Genomic DNA, 23,885 nt, shown 5'->3' with positions numbered 1-23,885 from the left:
ACGATTTATATGTATAATTACACTCGTAGGTATTTATAAATATATTAAATATATTATTTATCTACCGAATTTTCTACATATTTAGATTTGCTCCTTCTTAATAATATACTATGGCTAAAGTAAATACAAAAATATTTAACTCTTTAAAATATGTTTTACGTACAATTTAAGATATTTCAGTAAAAGCATTATAAAATATTTTGCAGTTTTGTATTTGATATTGACAAATGACAACAATATACATTTTTTCGCTCAGACATTTTTTTTTTTACATTTTTACAAGTGATTCATTTTGGTGAATTAACAGAAACGTATTTATGTGAGATTTGTTGTATTCGATAAACATTTACAAAAAAGGCAACGGTTTCGTGTTTGTAGCTTATGCGTATAGTACTCAAAAACAAGAAGACCAGTCTTGCCGAAAGTTTCAGAGATTTTTCTTAGAGATATCAGAAAGTTCGGAGAGTATAGTTTGAATCACGTTGCAAAATACACAGAGTGCCGATCTGCCACGGGCGACTTGCCCGCGAACTGAGGTACACAGCTGCGTATAACCGAGACACACCGATTTATCGATGTGAGTATTTCTTGTTTGTTCAATTTTCCCCCGGGCGGAGTCGGGTTCTTCGCAGAAAATAGTATACTACGACGTTCGTTTTATATATACTTTTCGTATAAAAACTTCGATTTCTAGCTGAATACAATACGCGTTTGGTAAAAAACGAGTATTTTGCACTCGCTACAATAACGGTAAACACGTACCTAATACCTGTCCGGTACAGCACCTCACCGATATCGTTTTGAACGTTAAAAGTTTCGACTTCGCATATAAAACCGAACACGTCAAACTTCGAGGCGGTTCTCCGCGACGATAGATTTTTTTTTCGCTCCGTCGCTTCCGATCCCGCTGCAGCGTCCGTCCACACGTATACGCGCGGTCTCGTAGCCGATACGCGCGAGGCCGGAAACGGAAACCAACGCCGCCGCGGCAGACCTTTAAAACGCGTCGTATTCGTATAACCCACCACCTAATATAATTTGTGTAAATGTATGTAATACCACTGATACCGCATACCGTCGACGACACGGGACACGTAGGTCGGTCGATGAGAGGCGGCAGTCGCGTTCGCTCTCGCCCATACAAGGCTACGACGTGCATATATATGTGTGTGTGTGTGTGTGCATGTGTACATATATATACATATTATAACGTGTACGGCTCACGGCGCGAGCACACAAAGTTCGTTAAATATTGACAAGCACAACGTACGCCCGGGACGAGCGTTATTAATGATGCCTCGGACGAGCTTGTGTCAGTGCAGTGTATAATATGTGTACGACTCGTCTCTACTGGCGCGCGATCTTCGCTCGTGTCCGTGTGGTTGTTGCAGCGCATTACCGAACGACAGACGTTGATTTTGATTCATCGTCTCGGGCTCGAGGCGATGACGACGACGACGTCTCGAGTTCAAACGGCGACAGCGAGTTCCGTACGGCGTTACACCGTAGTGTTTCGACGTCAATAATAATAATATTAATATATAGGTATATAGTCGACGAGGCTCGTCATTTTGCATAGTATCGGTCGTACTCGACACACGATAACGCCGTATCGTATAGTGTGTACAACGGTAAAAAATGTAATATCATTAAACGATAAACGTTTCCGGTCGACTAAATATATTCTGCCGATCAGACTCGTCGTCGTCCCCTTATATGTATATAAGTACTACGATATTATTATAATAATAATTGTTGTCGTGTGACGCGCCGACACGTCGCAGCAGCAGCAGCAGCCGCCACCGAGAATAACGCATTTCGGGGCGGCGGCGGAGGCCTTTGGAGTTTTTAATAAAATAAATTATCAACGGAGAGAAGGAGAAAAAATAAAACACTATAAACCTACCAGTCCTGCGAATGTATATATATATGTATATATACACATCTACGGCGCGATGTCAAGCAGTTTTTTTTTATCATTCCGGTGGACGACATCACGGCCGTCTCACTGTCTCTCTCTCTCTAGCCATCTCTCTGCGTCTCTCTTCCGTTCCGTCAGCCGCCGCGTAACCTACCGTTTGGTAAACGTAAAAGGAAAGAGAACGGCTCGAATTGCCACGACGTCGTTTCAAAACGGTTTTTTTTTTCTTTTATTTTTTACTCGTCCCCCGCTGAAAAGAAGCTCGTTAAAAAGTTTTTTTTTTTTTTTTTTTAAATTGAACCGGGAACTGCAGAGATTCCCGCGTCTGTCATTGTCATCGCTCCGCCCGAAACGTCAACGCCACAGAAGACACCAATTTTGCCCGATTTAATGATTCATTCATTCGCGCGTCTGCCATTTTTTCGTCACCGCCGCCGACGGTCGTCAGTCCGTCGCGTCCCCTGCTGCCTATTATAGATCTCCGTAGATTTGGCCGATTGTTATATTGTGTCCTATACACTACTGCTAAAGGGATGTTAAACACTGCGAGTCGGACGTCAATATACGCGGTGTTAGTGCTCATAATTATAGACTCAAAAGGGGTGACTATAGGGGTTTTTCTATTTCCAAGAAAAAAAAAAACTAACTGGACGAGGTCCGTGAAAAAAACTTAGATTTAAGTTAAATTTAATAATTTTTCAGAATATTATTTCATGTTATCGCATGATGTCATGTGTACCTATCGTAATCGACTTTATATGTCTACAGCCCCACAGTGCGTAATTTACGCGATATTGAAAACAGAATGACATTTTTTGGTGTTACTATAAACGATTCCTTACATATTGTATGCACAGTGTTAACACAATCAAAACTAACCTAACTATTATTGTACTTGCGCGGATATAGTCAACTGAAGTCAACTGAAGTCAATATAGGTAGATAATCTGTTTTTACCAGGTTAGAGTATGAATCAAAGTGCCGTGTGAATCATTTAATATAATTGAAATGTTTATAGGTATTTGTAAAAGGTTATGGCATCATAATTATACGATATATTTAATTATACTAAATTTTAAAATGCGTAACACTAATATAATTTTCATTGTAATTATATTCTAAATATTATCATCTATTCGCTATATTTTAATAGGTTTTGAAATTTTAAAAGTTATAGGTTTCTATCAATAATATCTACCGACAAAGTATACGATAAATTATTCATCGTTATGACCATCATATGCGCCTGTTGTTCGTACCAAATGTTTATTTTAACCATATGTATCGTAATCTGTTACACCAAATGTATAAAACACTTTGTTTTTGGTTTATTGCATATGGTTTATTATTGTCATTTATTTCGAAATGTTTTTGAGGTTCTATACCGCCTCTTTGTAACAGTTTTGTTGAATTTTTTCTTTGTATGTGTGATGGATACATTTTATAGCAGTGGTTCTCAACCTGCTGTTTTCGGAAAACTCTTGTAAATGTATTAGACGCGTATATTAAGGAAAATAATTACAAAAATTATTAATATTAAATATTATGTGTACTTATTTATTTTTTGGCGGTGCATGAAAATTTAAAAACTCGTAGATTGTACTCAGATATATTTAATATATTATACGATAGTGCGTATACGTTGTATTTATGGTGTGATGATAATTTAACTGCGACAAGACGTCACCGTGTCATGATTACGCTCTAAACTACGTGAAGTGCGAACCATTACCGCATCATAAACCGATCGGGGAAAAAAAACCGACTTTTCCAGGCGGTTCGCATGGAGCGAGGGGTAGTGTTTAATTGCATGAAGTTGGTGGATCGGCGGAGAGAGAAAAAAAATCGAGACACAAGAATCTAGAGGGGGAGCGAAAAAAAAACTCGTCTCGGAAATAAAACAAAAGTCTCGTTTTCCGTTTGTTTGTTTTTTTAAATAATATAATCTTCCTACCGAAAGCATGGCATAATACGAATCGTTGTACAAAAACAGTCGCAGTTAAACGCTCTGCGAAGCGAATAGTGTTAGATTTTAAATCCTTTATCGTCCCTATCCCGTTACAACAGTAAAGGTTCCCGCACATTACTGTTACAATATAATAATTATCGTCGTATGAATATTATTTAATGTATTCTATAGCGTTAGCAAGCTCGGGTTATAATATATTATACGCAAGTGCTGCACCTGCGCCATAATATGTGGTATATAAATATAGGTATTCATAAATTTCACTATAATTATTATAATAGTTCGACGGTGAAAATGCAAAATTATATAACCTACTTCGAAAATTTAACAGAGATATTAATAAGTGATAAAGCAATATTAAATATATATTTTTTTCCAAGTATTATAGATACGTCCACTCGAAGTCTAAGAATTTTTAAGTACGATACTTGAACAAAACAATTGCACGATTTAAATAATTTTAACAAAATTATTAACATTTTAGCCGATTCTAAAAATTGTTATTTTTGTGAGTAATTTAACCTAACCTAACCTAACCTTATAGCTCATGATCTTTCCACCATTATATTATAAATTATATTGTGTATTACAAATTGGCCGTCAGGCACTCAGGCGTATGTAGGCACATTATAACTTCAGTGTGTATAGCCTGTCGATTTATTTTAATTTTAACGATTTAATATGACTCGCGAAATTACAACTTATTATACCTATACCGGTACGGCTGATTGAATTATTTATGGATTAAGGGTACAAACGAAAACGATTTATATGCGCTATTAAATGTTTCCTTGCTACTTGATCAACTCGCGAAAAGTAAGCATAGGGTCTCCACTTTTACTGCAGTTAAAATGTTTTAATTACACGGGCTACCGGTGGTTTTTTAAAATATACATATATTTTTTTTTAAGCAGAACTTTTAGTTTTTAATATGGGTTTATAATATTTTTGTCACGAGTTTTGTGCCAAAAATTTCTATCGGGTCAAACTATTCGTGTAATACTAATGTATTGTTCGTAAATTTATCACCGTTGCGAAATATTTGTACAACGATAATATGCAGTCTAATAACTAATTAAAACCTATTTCGCAGCTCGCGTACAACGCGGCGGTAGATTATTTCACATCACAATTATTATAATATATTATTATATCTCAAAGCGAATTAAAACGTCGACTCTTTGTACATAATAATAATTATTGTTAAATCGACGTGTCCGTGTTTGTAGTGACATAAAAAAAAAGGTATAGAATATAAAATAAGCTTATTATAGTATTGGTTTATTCATACCTGGTCGGCTGATTAAAATCGGATGTAAACCAAATGTTTCCCGATGACCGATCTATCAGGGCCAACTTTGAGTATAAAGGCGATCCGCGTACTTTTTTTACAATATAATTATTATTACAGTCATTGTGATTGAAATGTGTTTGAAATATACTTGTTTTGTTCATATTATACGGCTAAATGGAAATTATGGCTAACTTTTCGCTGTCGGGTATCATGGTAGGGTAGTCTCTTACGATCATTTATTATTCTGATTAGAATCCGAAAACGACTAAAGATTTTCTTTGGTTTGTAATATCGTGTAATAGTTATTATAGGTAGTCGTAATGGCATAGTGTTTAAAAGCGCAAGGACTACGTTTAGGTACCTGCTTAATAATAATAATAATAATGTTAATAATTGTTTGGCAGATCAGCATCATCAAAATGCCATTATAGACATAACTAACATATTATTGTATTTTAATTTGCGTATATAATTACTTCAAATCACGTGGTTTTTTCTTATCTCTTATACGCGCAAACGAATTATAATAAATGAAAAAAAAAAACACACAGTTCAATTCGTACGTTTACAAAAAGGTCACGCAAACATAATTTTCGTAAAAAAGTTCCGATACGTGTAATATATTACATTATATATTTTGTAATATAATAATATATTATACAGCAAGTCTGTCATATCGTATTATATGATATTGATTTTCCATTTCTAGTACACACGACGATATAGCCTGAGGACGTTTTAACAGAAAACTACGTGTGTGCGAGGTATATACACGTGGTATTTACCGCGTCATATATATACATATATAGCGAGTGTACAGACCTACTAATGCTGTTGAACTTTAAGATTACTTTCTGGAATGCTCGTAAAACGAACATGCTACCTACGCGTACCTATATAATATATTAATATCGGTAGGTAATATATTAATAACGTGCGAACGTGTTTCGGCCATGTACCTATAATATATTTATACAGAACACGTGTATAGTATGAACGTCTACGATTTGGCATCTAACTGTCTAATTGGTTCTCGGATACATATACGGATCGGTTCCAATGGACTTTCGTTTTAACAATACGACTATATGTGTATGTTAAAATTTACTTTTTAAACTATACTTGAAAAATGATTGTATTTACAAAACCGAAAACGGTTTCCTTACCATTTAACACAGAAGTTTCTAGAGAACCCTTAATTTAACACGCTTGTGTTGTCAATCAACTTATCCTATGTATATAATAGCTTAAGCAATAACCTACGAACTCATAGTTTGTGTCAATACTATATTATTAATAAAATAAGTATTATACAGGTAATTCAACAAGTATGTGTGCTCACTCCCATTTTACCTTTGATAATGTATTGATATAAATTATTTTGGTATTTAAGCAAATATACATCAAGACTATATTTCATAATTCTCGATATTTTATGGAATATTCGGAGTTTCTGATACAAATATCTATCTTTTAATTCTTCTTTTTAGTGTAAATTATTAAATAAATATTTTTTTTGGCAAACATTGATGTTAATTCAAAATTCGAAAAATAATTTCTCAGTTATTCCAATATTTATATTAAGAATTATAGTAATTAAATATAACTTTAAAATACTTGGAATAGTGTACCTAATATTGGATCTAATATTTATTATACTCATATACCATTTTTATAAATTATAAAATTCGATAAATTAATATTAATTATTACTAAAATCTTAAGATTACCATGACCTCTGTATTTTTTGAACCTTTTAAAATAAATCTATTATATCTTTATAGAACGTAGAATTTGATAATTCAAAAATTGCTCAAACAAATTTTGAATTTGACGAGTCAACATTTTCGATAACAATATGCACTCAATTAGTTACCGTAAAAATAAAAAAAACATGGCGAGCATGCAAGTGTTATATAGTATATATATTTACAATATTCGCATTTTTAACAAATTTCAACTTTAAAATTAGGCAGATATTCTATTTCAAGTTATTTTATCTATTTTATTCATCAATTAATTATTTTTCCGACGTTTTTCTAGACCACCGATAAGTACGCTTTTTTTTTAGATATGATTCACATTGAAACTCTTTCTAAATTAATAAAAACAATGTTGTTTTTCGAAATAAAATTATGAATTAAATTTTTCAATAAGCAATTAACAACACTATGTAGATTTGTTACTTTGAAATATATGAAAATTCTAGCTAGGTTTTTAATGGAAAATCATAACTCAAAAATAAATCTTAATAATATTATTTATGTATAAGATTCGTTTAAAATAGCCGTATTATATGATCTGTAATTTTTATTATGAATCAATGACTATTAGAATTATTCATATACTATTTATTTTTACCTTTGCACCAATTCTTTATTTCTCGTGTATGTGGGTGTACCAGGACGTTCACTATGGACACTGTACCTACGTGTCTATCTTGACCGTCGATTTCAAGTCCATTCGCGCGTTCGATAAACTCATCTGATATTCATTATACGCTTTAATTTAATATTACATTTTGGACCTTTGTCAGGTTATTCTCGCACGTATATGGGTCCTGCAGGTGGCGCGCATACGATTATTGTACCTACCCCGAAACGAATTACATCCCTTCGCGAATATACGCCCACGGTTGCCGTTGTTTTCTATTTTAATCAGTGCGAAATTTATAGTAAAGCGTATTTATTATATACTCGTACAGACCGTCGAGAATGAATTAGATGCCTATTTGCCTATATCGTGGACAGATGGTATTACATAGTAATCGTGATACTAAATCATATTTATTTCATATTGCCGTAGGTTTTTCGTGCAGAAAATTTACATTATTTAGATACATAAATAATTTTAAATTTTAGTATAATTTATACGTGTGGATAGTGTTTTTATTTACTATAAACTGTTCGAATTAACAACGGAATTTTAAGCATTTTTTTTTTAAATTTAAAATTTTCTTTCGCGGTTCATAACGTTACCCAATATATTAGCAAACTATTAACAATTTTAATCATTCCAGATTAACGCGTTTTAAATATTATGACATACACGCGACTTCGTCGGTTTCACATCCGTACGAATAAGTGAACTCTAAGCTGTTACATTTATAATAATATGTATTGGAATCTATTTATCAACAGAGAAAATATAATGCGTGTTTTTTCGACGTTTCCATATTTTATACACTATATAGGCACGTGTGCGTTGTTTACCAAACGAACAGATTGCGTTTAAAAGACGCGTAGGGATTATTGAAATTAATTTTTTACCGCCTGTTCTTGTATAAGGCATTCAATTATTAAAATTACACTGAAAGTTTCGAGGATATTAATTTCGAGATTGGTTAGAGCCGGTCATTAAAGGCGAACAATTTTGGCACTATAGCCGCCGCGCTGCCGTTATACGGGAAACCCAAGGCTAAAGGGTCCCGGGGTTGGCGTCGGTAGCGGTAGCGGCGGCGGAAGCGGCCAACTTCCGTAAAGCCGATAACCTAATAAGCAGCTTTTAAGTTTTACGCAACAAAATGGCGTGTGTTTATTCTCCGGGCACGAGAGGCGGCGGTAGCGGCGGAATCGCGGGTTATGACTGGATCGGGGTGTTGGTCGAGGGGTGGAAGGACTGCGCGAGATCGTTTGCAACAAGAAACTAATTCCGCTAATGGAGCACCTCGCCGTTTGGCTCCTCTTGATTACATTATTTGTGGCATCTGACCTACAGCCTAACATAACTCAACGGCCACCCGGTCAAAAGTCGTCGTCGTATATATATATATATATATATATATTATATAAAGTACACACGTCATATTCATTATATATATGTATAATATTAACATATTATATAATCACCATATATATATGCCTACTTATAATCAGCCGACGGAACCGTATCATTACGCCTTTGGTATACATTTATCTTTTTACTTGCTCTTATATTTCTATGTGTACAGGACCGCGTTCGGTTCAAAACGATCCGTATATAATATATATTATATATATTATGGCACCCGCGTGGTACGGGGGGGTTTTTTTTTTTATTATTGGGTCGCATTCGTCCTGCAGCCGCGATCGGTCGACCAGCACTCAGGAAATTGGCTGCGTCCGAGGGGCGAATTCCGGCGCACCGTATATTACATACACGCAGTTCGATTGGACCAAGACAAAGTGTCCGGGGTAGTCGTCCCGGGCGGTGAGTTATTGGAGTCCATTACGCCAACAGACCACTTGATCTAATCTATTTTCCACGGCCACCGTGCCGGAACGCCGGGCGCAGCTTCGGCAGTAATAGTAATAGTATAGTAGTAGAAGTGATGGTAGTAGTAGTAGTGGTGGCGGCGGCGGTGGTGGTAGTATTGGTAGTGGTGGTGGTGGTGGTGGTGGTGGTAGTAGTAACAAAACAAACGATCTCCGGCCTAGTTTAATATCCCCAAAGACAAACTGTTTTACTACCACCCCTCTTCTCTCGCACACACGCGCTGTCTCTCACCCGAACCATTTTTTTTTTTTTATTTTTTTTTATGTCCGACGGCGCTTTGCCAATTGGTTTCCTCTTTGATTCTCATCACCATTCGACAGTATATAGTTGATATCAGGTGTTTTTTCTCATTTTTTACGAGGGTCGACTACTTTATGTGAATCGCCAATCGTTGCCATTTCCGTATAATATACCTTCATCCTCTTCCTCCCCCACAAATGCAGTTTAGTAGTAATATGTACAGTTATATATATATATATATGTATACTCGGTTCAATTTCCGTCTTTTGTTGTGATGTTATTGTTGTAATAATAACGAGACCGACGTGTTGCCCAAAGTAATTTAAACGTAACGTGTTTGATATCATCATAAATCATGAATTTATAACTACTTGAGCATTCTCTTCATTAATCTGAGTCAAATGCAATTAACAACACACATACATGCAAATTATTTTATTAATGATATTTAACAGAACGGTAATACGATTTAAAGATGCCCGTCGACAATTCCGGGAAGGAGTTTTATTATTACGGACAAGTAACATTCAATCATCGTTCCGAGCAAAAGTAATTTTGAATAACACTGGTATTAAAGAAAAGCAGAAATTAATCACTATACGATATAATATGTGATTATACGTCGCTGAAAACTTGATTTGGCGTTCACATATCTGTATTCTTTATTGCCAAAACTATTTTTATTCTTTAACGTATCTAAAATTAAAGACGACTAATAAAATAAAATATTATATTCTCAGTAATATAATATTATGTTCAGGGTTACAATCTTACAGACCATAGTTCTAAAACGGTGAGCGCGTAAAACAAATAACATTCGTAATAAATTTATGTTATCAAATTACCATATTATATCTTTAGATGCTCAATAAAAGAATTATTTTAATTGAGGTGTCAATAAATAGTAAAGAAAAATTGATATTTTTAAGACAATACAAAAAAGTAGTCAACTAGTTAACCAGAGATAGATTTAAATAAGTTTGAATTTAACACTTAATTATCGTAGATTAATTAAAAACGATTCTGAACGAACCCCGGTCTAAATATATGTTAACTAAAGTTACTAAACAATTATTTCATTAAAAGTCGATTTTTTTTTCTATTTTTACAATTATTTTAAAAAGTACCGAGATATTTTTACTTTTGACCTTCAAAAGTACAAACGAAAACCTATTTTCTGCCAGAAACCTATTTCAAAGTAAATTATTGGAGTATTTTATCTACTAGAAAAATTCTCTCTACATAAAAAATAATAATAATAAATCGAAAAATTGAAAATAAAAACATACACAAAAAATTTTACAATTAATATTGTATAATTTATTGTCGCACTCGGAATCTAAAATAGTAAATTTTATCATCATATAAAATATGTGAAAAAACCAATTAAATAAAATAAAATAAATTATACTATTTTTTTTTTTTATGTTTGATGTATTAAGACATAAATGGCATTGTGGATAACCTTAGTATAAAGAATCGAAGGCCACGACGAACGGACGGCGATTGATGCAATTACAAGTCATGCGAAATTTTTCGCGCTTTGGCATATATAATATAATCTAAAAACCTGCACATCTTCTGCAGCGTTAAATAGAATATAGAATTTCGATTCAAATATTTCGACAGCAGCATTATACTACCATAGTCATAATGCTATGGACGTACGAACGAAAAAAAAAAATTAATATCTCAGGGTCGGTTTGAGTACAATGTGTATATTATAATAGTATTACGTTGCTCACAATACGGTCCAGATCAGCATTTTACGGATATTCAATTGTATGTTTTTCTTTTCGTTACGCACAATACGTCCCGGGATCGACCGATAATAACCGCGTTATCGAAACGATCGTTTAGGCAACAAAAAACGAATGTATAATGGAAATATCTCAAACTCCGAACGTATTCATCATTATTACGCATTTTGTCGTGGTGCAGAGCAGCAGATATGATTATATTTATATTATATTATATTTTTACTGTTCGGTGTTGACTACTGCACACGTGTATAATATTATGTACACCGAGTGGCCAAGTCGTATCGCCACTGCACAGTATAATGTTATGTTGTAACCGAAACGGATCACAATCCTTGCTATACCACTACCACGACGTATATGGACTGCTATTGAAAATACAGATCGGAGGGCCGACTTACACATAATATATGGTTCGCCCGTGTACTGCGCGTGTGTGCGTTATACGTAATGCGCTGTTCGTAATCCCAGAATACACTGCAGTTGCACTCGCCCTTTCATCGGCTGCACCGTACAACATAATATACGCATTAGAATATTATAATATGAACACAAGGAGTGACCGAGTTATAGCTCAAAATCGTATAATATACTCAACGAACCGTGTGTACAATACGTCGAGTATTACATTTTTCTTATCGACGTTCATGATTTTTTTTATGAAAACGTATTGCCATTATTGGCAATACATAATCATATAAATCATAATATCGTACACGACGCGGTATTGTAATCCTTCGGCAAGTCCTTTCGCCCTGTATACGAGCGTCGGTCCCTCGGTGAGCCGGATTTACCTGCCGCCGGCCGAGTGAATAATCAAATTTCCCGAGTTCCCGGCATATCGTGTGACTATAATACGGGTGTGCTACCCATAAATGTACACCACGCGTACCGACGTACACGCGGTACGAAACTCGGAACACTCGAATCGACGTCACCGGTCACAGCCGAGCTCGCACACAGCTCATAATATTATATATACACACAAGAGATATTGTGCGCGTGTGTGTAATATAGTGTCATGTTCTCGAGAGCTTCCCTTTGGGTACTTTTAATATAAAAGCATATTATTGTCACCGCCCTTTGTACCGTCGTGGTAATCAGATAACATTGGTCTACAACACTGCAACGGCGGCAGCGGCCCGGGGTAGTATCCTGCGAGCTTTAAGCGTTCCCTGTTCACATCACACACACACACACACACACAAACGACCGGGCGGCGGCACTTTGGAATTCAAATTAGATGTAGACGACGCGCGGTAGCCCGCGGGTCGCGACGATCGCGACGAGCGGGACCCCGGAGGACGGGGTGCGACGGCCGGAAGTGCTTTCAGAGATGGGGTGGGATGGAGCGCAGTGGCGAGCGACGACGTGACGGACAGACGGACGGTGGCGGTGGATTTAACGAATTTTCTCTCGTCCACTCATAATACATATACAAGCGCAGTAGCTGCAGCAGTATAACTATGTACACATATATATATATATATATAGTGGTGGGCGCGCTGGGTTACAAAGTTTTATTCGCAGCTCTTCCGGAAAGCTGGCCAGCGGCCGGACCGTCCCTATATAATTGAGGTTGAAAAGACGTGTAAAGGGATCGGGCGGAGGTGGCGACTGCGGCAAGGGACAGGAGACGATCGAGGGCCGAGGCTGTTTTGTATTCCACGTCGTTAACATGCGATTGCGCTACCTTGTCTCCCCGGGGGTGTGTGTGCGAGTAGTATGTGTGTGCATGTGTGTGCGTGTCCGGGACGGTGTCGGTCCGGGGCGAAGTGTACCGGGGGGGTGAAGGAAACGTGCGAAAGACTCGCGGGATGACCGTTCAGTGGGCTCCAAAACCGTGCCCGGTGCACAATCGATAGCCACGTCGGCCGCCGTCGGTTTTGGCCACCACTGCAGTTAACCATCTGCCGCCGTTCCCGCCGCTGCCTGCACACCGTCGTCGCACCGATGTACAGTGTTGTTGTGTAGTCGTAGTCCTCTTCCGAAGACTTGGACACGGTCGCCCGCGTACATATACGCTCGCACCGCCGCCGCATACAGTCCGGTCGATAACCGCCCAGCTGCGTTATCTTCACACACACACGAACCCATTTGAATATTATATGCAATAATGTCGTGTACGTCGTCTAATTCACGCACTGCTTTGCCACATTAATATGTTACACGTCGTTAGGCTTCTGTCCGTCTGTCTGGCCCTCTCTCTCCATCCACGGATTACATTATGCTCATCGCGCGGCGGTACATAAGGTGTATTCGGGACACCACTACGCGTGCATTCGTCGAACCCACCAGACTATACTGACGTTTCGAACGAATGCGAGAGACGTTTTACACGGACCGTCAATCCGCCGACGTACATATTATAATAATATATTTAACATTTTATGTGTGCTCCGTTCAAAACGCGCGCGTCTTATGTATGTGCGCGCATATCACATACATATATATACGTACCTAAGCCTGCCGTCTTAATCGGGAGAATCGAGTGAGGGACGTTAATTAATAATTATTCCGCACGCGCGTTTATATGCCGGCGCGCGGCGATGGATGGATTATGTTCCCATGGGGAGTCGAACGATGTTTAAGCCGCTCTCCACGCGCGCGTGTATATATATATATATGTATATACGTATATAATCGTGTATACCCTGCGCCGGATGAGGACTATCGGCGAGGATATTTGTTTATTCCTCTGCTCCTGCACTATATACAGTGTGCGCACATAATCATTATCCTGCTATATCCTTCCTGCATTATATAGGTACACGTCACTTCCTCGTCCTCGTCCTTCCGCTCGCGCTCGTCATACTCTTTTGCTCGCCGAATCCGCGGCAACCCGTGATAACGACATTACCGCGGGGCGCCCGCGTATAATCGGCACGTGTGGAATTTCGCGCGAGCTCCCGCATACCTGCCCAACGCGCCCGCAAGTTAATTAAATTTGTACAGATACGTCAAAATAACAAATCGCGGGCTAACAACGAGAATTCCGTTAATTGTTATGGAAATATTCCGGGCGGCGACGAGCCGATGTATAGTGCAGCATTTTTCGCATAATTTCTGCGTTACGGACACGCCGTGTCGGAGTCTGTGAATGTCGTAAAAAATATATATATATATACATTATACATAGAATATGTAATAATAATAATATTATTTTGTCTCTTGACAGTCGGTAAATATAACTATACTCGTGTCGAATTTAAGTTCACTAAAGCGAATGACCCGAATCTAGAGAGGGTGAGGTATATAGTAAAACAATTTCGTTTTTCTGAGAATGGAAATTTTGTAAATCGTGGTATGTTGTACAAAATACTATGATATTTTTTAATTTTAAACAAATTTTTGCATTTAATTTAAGATTTCCTTCTGTTCACTCTGTTAGTTTTTTCGGGAATATTTTAAGTACACAACTAACTCAGTTCGATAAAAATGTATTTACTATAAAGACCTGTAAAGATAAAAAAAACTAAAATATACATTTTGTAATAAACGTTATGTAAAAGTGTATTTTGATATTAGCAAGAATAAGAAAAAAAATAATTGAAAGTGAAAATTAATAAATTTATAATTTTGCATTTGTACCAATATTGGACTCCATAAAAATACCATAGTTCAGCTGAAGTGTTCCCGACCCAACTTACATTTATGTAGTTGGATTCTATAACTATAGCTGATACTCGCATTCTATACATAAATAATTTAAGTAAGATATTTTTCTTGCTGTGTTTAGTCTAGTGTTTACTTACTGAAAGTATATTATTAAAACTAATTACTACGTAAATATTGAATAAAAAAGTTAAATTAAACAATTTCACTAGTTGTAAATTATATTTTTGTAATTAAACAAGTATAAGTAGATAGTAAATTTTCTTTTTCTATTGTCCGAAAACGGTTATTAAATGTGTATACTTGTTCTATATTATTTTTGATGAAAAATAACTCACATTAAACAATAGTTAAATGTAGGTACCTGCGTACCTATAATATATTATAATATTATAATAATTTATAATGTAGTTACGAAATAAATTTCGTCCGAAAGTTTCTCTGTCGAGTTCAACAGTTTATTCTTCACTTTATTTTCTATTTTATAGCTCACCATTCATTACTTTACATTAACGCTAGCAACTTTTAGCGTATACCGGTAAAATGTAATTTTACAAACGATCGAATACTGTTCCTAGTAGAGTGTTACCATAAATTGTACCGTACCATTTACTAACTTAGTTTGACTGATCGCTTAATATAATGAGCAAAATATGTGGAAACGTACCTACAGTGTAATAATTTACACACGCCGTCGTAATTAATTGTTATTGTTATGCGAGACAAGGCATACGATAATAATTGTGTTGTCGGTGTGCGCGCGGGCAACTTCAAAACGGCGGTTTATGTCACTTTAAAATATTGTCTTTTATTTTACATTTAATTTTTTTTTTTCTGACGGTTTGTTTGCTCGACACGTATTTATATTATTATTATTATTACAACTATGAAACGTATAACAAACATCACGAATGTCATCGATTTAATATTGATAATCGTTTAAAATAATATCTATATTATAAAGACATAAAAAACGTTTTGAAGATCTCCAGCCAAAGCGTTTTAACGAGTAAAATCTAAATATTATGAAGGTCATAGAATTATATATTCGTATTTTTTCTGACGAAAAAAATTCTGGCAGAATATTAATCTGTTATTATGGTTGTGTACGATAATAGTTATAATATTATGACATTCGATCCGATCTACAGTGAATACAAAAATAATTTTAGAAAAAAATTTCTTTTACTCTCGGATGATATTATATTATTCATCAGTACCGATTGATTATAGCATATACGTTTTATTTCGGTTAACTGATGTCGATAAAATAATATTAAAAATAAGAACAGTAACAACATTTACACAGTGTTTTTATTACGTTTTACATTTGAATATCGATAGCGAGAAAATCTAATATTATACGATGCGATATTAAACACAATATTATTATAGTGTCTTATAAATTATTTTGAAACAAGATAAACATTAAATTGCTCGCAATGAAATGGAACATCCGTCGTGAAACTTTTGCATTACGAATATAATAATACAACACTAGCTATAATTATAATGTATTAAAGTAATAGCATGTAAATGTTCTCTGCCATCACGACTGTATAGTATAACACGACGTGGCCAGCATATAATTATTTCGCAGCATATACAAACGCAATTCGAATATAATACAGTGATAAAAACCGCAAAACATCGTAGTTTATTACGCAAACATTAAAATCGTTGTAATATTATATCGTTTTATAAATCTATGTTAAAATTTATCGTTTCAGAATAATATTTCAATACAATACGAACGTCATATTGTTCTGACATAAGCCGAGCGGCCGTTCAAGAAGACGCAGTGATCGCGTTGAGGTATGCAGACCGAGACAGATATCACGAGTAAGATTATGACTATACGGTATTAAATTTATATGAATAAATAAATGTCGGTACCGACTTTAAATCTATTTAATATCTTAAGATGTTGATGAAGAGATTTAAATTGTGTACAACAGCCTTTTTACATAATAAGACTATATGACTTTATATTTATCATACAGACATAATATTGTGATGACAATAACGTTAGCTGACAGCGAAAATGTTGTGCCCAACACTGTAGTAGACATTTCAATTACTGTGATTTTACTTTATTGTGTTATCATGAACCCAAAGCAAAGTTTAACAGTTATTATAAATTCGTTGATTTTTTAAAAATATTGAAATTAATATATGATCTATAATATATACCTAATATACCTATAATAAAATATGATTAATTTTTAAAACGTTTTTAGCTAATTCGGATTTCCAGCAGTTGCGACGATAAAACGATATTTCAATGATCTCGTCTCTTGAAATCTCTGCAGTTATTTTATATAGTGTTGGTAGTAATAACAATGTGGTGTCTTTGTACCCGACGTCTGACTAGATTTTCCAGGTCTGCGGACAGAGGACATACACACACAAGCATGCATGTACACATTATATAGATATATAAATCGGTGAATAAATTAGCTCGAACGTTGTCCGAAGAAACATATTACGCAAAGTTTTCAGCCCCCGCATCACCACCACCACCACACCCCTTCCTACCCGTCATTCGGGGCTCGACCCTACGGAGAGTTGGCGGCGGTGGCTGTGGTGGCGGGAGCCGTTTATTGATTTCGGGACTTGGCGTCGTGTGTACCACGTACGCATGTTGTAGGACCGTTGTAGTCCAAAGTACCGATGCGAGAACGACGACGTAACCCTTTTTCTGCAGTCTGAAGTTAGCCATAGCTATCCGTTTCCTCCGCACCCCATACGCATGTACACGCGGTCTAACCTTTTCCGCAACCCTTGCGGCAGCAGCTGGGCCGCCTTTGTTTGGCCGACCGTGTGTATATAATATATTATACACGCACCCGAAATACCAGCCGACGCCACGGTACCGGACGAAACACTCGTCGAGTGCTCCACTGTATACATATTATTATTATTATTATTTGTCATCATCGTCATCTTCGTCCATCACTATTGTACTATTAGAGTCTTGGTAAAAGTTTATGTTTTTAATTTATTTACTTTCCGAGATTCGCGAACGGTTTTCGACTTTTTTTATTATTATTATTATTATTATCATTATGCTGTACTTACGTATTATACATAAAAGGCCGCCGAACTAACAATGTCGAACCGAATTCTTCGGGTACTGATTAATTCCGAATCCACCCTCCGCCGACCGGCCGTCCGCCCTCCACCGCACCGCTTTCGTCGTCGTCGTCATCCGGCGAGTTTGTCCGCGGCGGGGGCGATATTATTGAATTTTTCATTAAGCGCCCTCATCAGGGCTGTGTTATTGTGACCGAAGATAATCAAGGCATGAATTTTTTTTTCTTTTCTTTTTTCTTTTTTTTTTTGTTATCGTCCTGGCCCAGAATAATTCCATACACAATTAAACGGAGTTCTTTCGGCCGGAGGGGTTCCGGAGCGGAAAATCGATGTGCCTCGATCGGGTGGCTTTGGTGTGTGGGGCGAGTAGTGGCGGGCGAAAGAGATCGCCGCCGCCGCCGCCACTGCCGTATGCTCTCGTCGGTATATTATATAGCAGTGCGTGTACAGAGTTGTGTATTATATAATATGATAATATATAGTGTAGCGTATAAAGTCGTCGCTATATAGCTATGTTCGGTGCTCGCGTAGGGAAATATTCCGAACTTGTTGCCAACAGCTGCCACGAGACTGTCGTCGCGCAGAAGGGATATAATATAATATAATAACGCGCCCGACCGTGCGTACGGAAACGCATTCGGGCGAAGGCTGAATATCCATAAATTCGCCGAGCGAAAACGAAAAAAAAAACGCGCGACGTTTTATCGCCGCCGTCGTCTCGCGGCGGACACCGCGAACTCATCTAAAGCAAACGATATATACCTAACATAAAAATGTTCCAACAATATAATGTTATAATATAGGTACTGCAATATCCGCCGAGAAGCGACTCAGTGTTTTCCAGGGGAGTGACAGACGTGCGGACGAAGAATTTCGAAGATTTCATATTCGTTTCTCGACGCGAAGCTGTTTTAATTCAGAAATGTCATCAAAAGATCATGGCTTCGTCACGACTCTCGTATTTATTAGGAATTAAGATAGTGTTGTAATAGTAAATCTTCAGTCGATTTCGTATTATTCTTCCGCGTACGATATGCACCACCGCATAATATTACGAACGTTGTTATCGCCGTCAGAGATATTTAGCGCAATTCGGGGAGGCTTGAATGCGCTCATCACGCCCAGATTGTTTCGTATTAATTCGGATTTTAATTGCAGCAGACATTCATAACCTGTGAGAGTTTTAATTTTACTGATAGGAGGGGGTCAAAACGACGAGTTTGATCCTTCGAAATAATAAATCCGAGCCGTCGATTGCCCCGTTTTATCGTTCCCTATCACCACAATTTTTTCCGAAATCGCTGCAGATCGTCGTCTCCGTCGACGGACCAAATAGTTTCGTATCGTAAATGACAATCATCACTATCGGTAGGCTGCGTACAATATAATATAATTATTTATTATATCTAGCACGAACGAACAACGAAGTGTACGGCACATGACATCTGACATTTCCGCGTGTGTGTTCGCAACGCAACAAACCTTTGAACAGTTTGAACGCGTAATTGCAGTGTTTACTGACCGAATAAATACATTGCGTTCGGCACACGCACACGGGGCGATGGAATTAACTACAAACGCAAACGATACGCCTATTTTATAACACAATATATGTTATATTATACACTCTGGTTCACACGCGATCGCTAATAGTACATTATTATTATAATTCACAAGGTCCGTAGGTACCTATAAACACATACACACACACACACACACACACATGTAAATTGTATGTTTCGAATTCACTCTCGCAGTTATCTGCCAACAATTCTACACGTATGCTCGACATACTATATAATAATTAAGACTTATGATTTCACGGTTTATGCGATCGTAAAAAAAAGGCAGCTAGAAATAAATTTGTTTTATAAAACGACATAGCCATAACTATAATAAATTTTCATAAATTGTTCAAACATTTTTTACCTTTAGAGACATTTTTTTAGATTTATTTTCGCTTTTGTGTTATATTATTATTTTTTTTTTTTAGACCGTTTGTTTGCACATTATTTTTTAAATAACGTTTATCAAAACGACAAACAGTTTATATTCAGCATCTGATTATTTGAAAGTCTCCACAGATTCAGACAAATTGAGTATTTGAGTTTATAGATTCGTATTATATATTTTAGTATGCCTATAAAATCTGAAAATCTGTTATTTGTTATAATTTATATTATTATAGGTGTGCAGTGGAAATAATTTTAATTAATTTTAAAAATTCAATTTTTATTGAAATATTTCATTAATATGAATAAATATAACGAACTTGAAGACTTTTTATAAAAATTAATTTAATTTTAATAAAAATTATATAACAAAAAATATAGCGAACTACTTCTAATTTTAAATTGTAAATACGGGAAAGAGGTGTATTACAAAAAGTTACGATGATGTGTGTTTTTTATATTTTTATATTGTTTTTCGGTCAAACTTTTGAGGTACATAGTGAAAAACTCAAAAAGTTTTTTACTATATCCTTGTACATTGGAAATTTAACACGTCATATTGAACTTCAAACTTTAAAAAGGTCATTTCCAATTTCTCAATAGTCATCGAAGAACTCACGACAACAGAAGTAAAGAAAAACTGTAAATAAACGTAAGCAAACTCCTGTTTTTTAACAACGGCTTGGGTAAACAGAACTTCACTCAGAATCGTTTTTGGAATAAAATGATTTACATTTAGCTGGGGGGACTAAACAACTATTTTATCTCACCGCTTAAGTCTAAAATCATGTAATCCCCGTTTGATAATTCATTATGTATAATATACGCGTATATTCAAAACACGTATAAATTTGCTTACATAATATAATATTATAGAAAACATATATCTACGATTTATTTAGTTACAATTAAAATCTCTCTGTTATTTTAAAATAGATTATTAACCTTATATTAAGCACAATTTTTTTTGTTTTAATAGTTTTTTAAATTATTATTTATTTTCAAAGTAAAAGATAATTTTTCATTTACAATTCTTTAAATTACACAAAAAAAGTACACAACTGTAAAACAATTACTCCTATCGAAAAATTCTAAGCATTAAATATTTAAAATTATACGTGGCAATTGATTTATGACCTTTCATATTTTCTTTAAACACGTTCAAATGTCGATATATTTTACAGGTAATTATTTCAATTTTAAAATATATATATATTTAATCCAATTTATATATAATATGAATTTAATAGAATAACTTCAAATTTTTTAAATGTCATTGATCTTATAATATTTTATAAAAAAGATTCATTTAAGTATTTATTAACTATTATGTAGGTACTTATGAATACCTAAGTTAATATTTTAGTCAACATTTCATGACAATATTATTTATTAATCGGTAACTAAATTTAAATAATATGTTTATCTTTAGATCAACAATACTTGTTGTTTTTTTTAAAAAAAATAGTTTACTTTATATTTCAAAAACTTTTTTCTTTAATTGTTTGAAGAATTTATTGATAGTATTAATATTATACTGGTAGTTCTAAAGTAAATAAGTTGACTAATTGAAAATAAAATATAATCTTAACTATCAAAAAATACTTAGTATTTTTTTTAAGCTGTAATAAAACAAAATTAATATAATAATTTAATAATAAATAAAGTACGTAATATAATTACATAAGTAATTACTTATATTGTGTATAAAACGGGTTAGTTTCTAAAGAATTAGGCTGATGTTTTTACATACATAAAACCACATTTTATGATATCTTTTGAAAATATAGGACAACGAATAAAAAAACATGTGAAAATATTTTACCAACTGCGGTCTGCGAGTTACCGACTCAAGAAATTATTTGTCAAACAAAACAGCTGTGAACGTAACGTATTAAAAAATCTATAACCTCTTATTAACCATAAATAATTGCTGTACTGATTAAAAAATATTTTAAAACAATTTCAAAAAGTACGATTGAACGTCATCAGTAGTAAAATATTAATGTGTTAATAAGAAAAAAAATGCACATAAAATCGTGTTATATTAAACGTAGCCAAAGCCCAGAACAATAAGAATTAATCATTGTTAAAACCTACTGTCGTCGGCATAATAATTGAAATACGAACAATTTCCGGTGGATCTCAAGCATTTTCGCTGTATCTCATTTGTCGTACGGCATTTCAATAATTAGATTTGGGGACCCCCATTGTTAACCAGTGTCGTTTAAATTAAAAACCATTCTTATCAATAAATCGGTTTAGGGATTCGAAATTGTTTTCTCACCGAAAAAAAACTACAAGATTATCCGCACGCTACCGTCGTCGTCGTCGTCGTCGCCGTCGTTGTCGTTGTTTTTTGCCCCTGTTTATTCGACCTCCGAATGCTAATGACCTCTCACTTCCTCTACTGCCGTCGCCGCCACCGCTGCCCGTACAGAGATCCGACAGAAAAATCTTGGCCAGAGAGATGGGGGGAAAAAAAAACCTCCTCATCATTATTTAACCCCGGGTTCGGGAGTCGAATTACCTTTGTTGCTTGCCTTTTTATTTTTTTTCACCCGTCTCCAACTCATCGCTTTTTTGCCCTCATCGCCGCCGACTACTTTTTTCCCCGCCGCTTTGTTACCGGAACCCAGAGTTATCTTGTTCTTTCTACGGTGGCGGCCCTTTTAATCTGCAAATTCACTTCTGATAACCAAAGTGTTTCTTTTTAAACTACCTCCGCCCGCGTTCCTCTCGGAATAGCAATGAGCAACGGTTCGCGAGCATTGCTATTTATACTTATATATATATATATATATATACATATATATATTATATATATGTACATCGTTTAGTCTTAAACGTTTTAATATAATATATATAATATAATATCGTTATCGCGCCGCGAAATCTCTGCACCAGAATTCAAATATACATAATACAATATAGAGAAATGACTTCAGACACCCGCTCAAATATAAAGTAGGGAGAGAGCGGAAAAAAGTCAAATAATAAATTAAAATGTTCATACGATCATTAATACAGTATTTGAATTTAAATAGTATTCGTTTCAAATACTGATGTAAAATAAAATATATATCTTATATTACATAGCTATGTAGTATATCTAACCTATGTTATAGTAATACAATAAATTGTTAAATACAACATATATAACTATCAACAGGTACGCGTGGGAGTCGATAATATGGTATCGGAAAATTGGATACTGTGCTGGTTTATTGCACTTGCTTAAATATTTATTATCAAACTAAGAAGCATAGTTGCAATAATTTTCAAATTTCAAAAGTTATTAAAATTCATTAGTGGAAGTCGTTAAATACAATTAGAAGTTTTTATGCTTATGATGTCCAACAAAAAATACTAAATAATATAGATTTTGATGAAGTTAGAGAACAAGTATAATTAAATTACTTCAAAAAGAGACAAACTTTTAAGTAATCATAAATATATAAATTTGTTTGAGTGAATTTTATTTGAAAAATAAAGTTGGTAACATGACGACAATAAAAATAATATATTATATAATAAAATCAGAATAAGTTCTAAACGGCTAGAGACTTTGAACATGGGTAGATGAAGAATGTCTCTTCGTCAAAAAAAGTTAAATTCAGTTGTTTGGCTGTCCGCGGAAAAGGGCATAACAAACAAATTGGATTTTCCGGATTTAATTTAGAAATTTTGTGATCTACAGCCTCGGAGCTCTGAATAAAAAACATTCGTTGAAATTAAACCTGTAGTCAGTATATTTATTTAGTTGTATTTATATTTAAAATTT

General features: G+C 35.0%; 1 long non-coding RNA gene across 1 annotated transcript in view; it reads left to right on the top strand.

Annotated features, from left to right (window-relative positions):
• The window catches only part of LOC126551506 (uncharacterized), a 102,888-nt gene that overhangs the window by 29,217 nt on the left and 49,786 nt on the right, over positions 1–23,885 (top strand). Inside the window, exon 3 of the long non-coding RNA XR_007605416.1 lies at positions 16,784–16,895. This is a non-coding gene — a long non-coding RNA (uncharacterized LOC126551506). The remainder of the gene's footprint in view (positions 1–16,783; positions 16,896–23,885) is intronic.

Source organism: Aphis gossypii, chromosome 3 (genome assembly GCF_020184175.1).
Source record: "Aphis gossypii isolate Hap1 chromosome 3, ASM2018417v2, whole genome shotgun sequence".
NCBI lineage: Eukaryota > Metazoa > Arthropoda > Insecta > Hemiptera > Aphididae > Aphis > Aphis gossypii.
The sequence above is the reverse complement of the archived record's forward strand: the minus strand, read 5'-3'. Positions and strand labels throughout refer to the sequence as shown.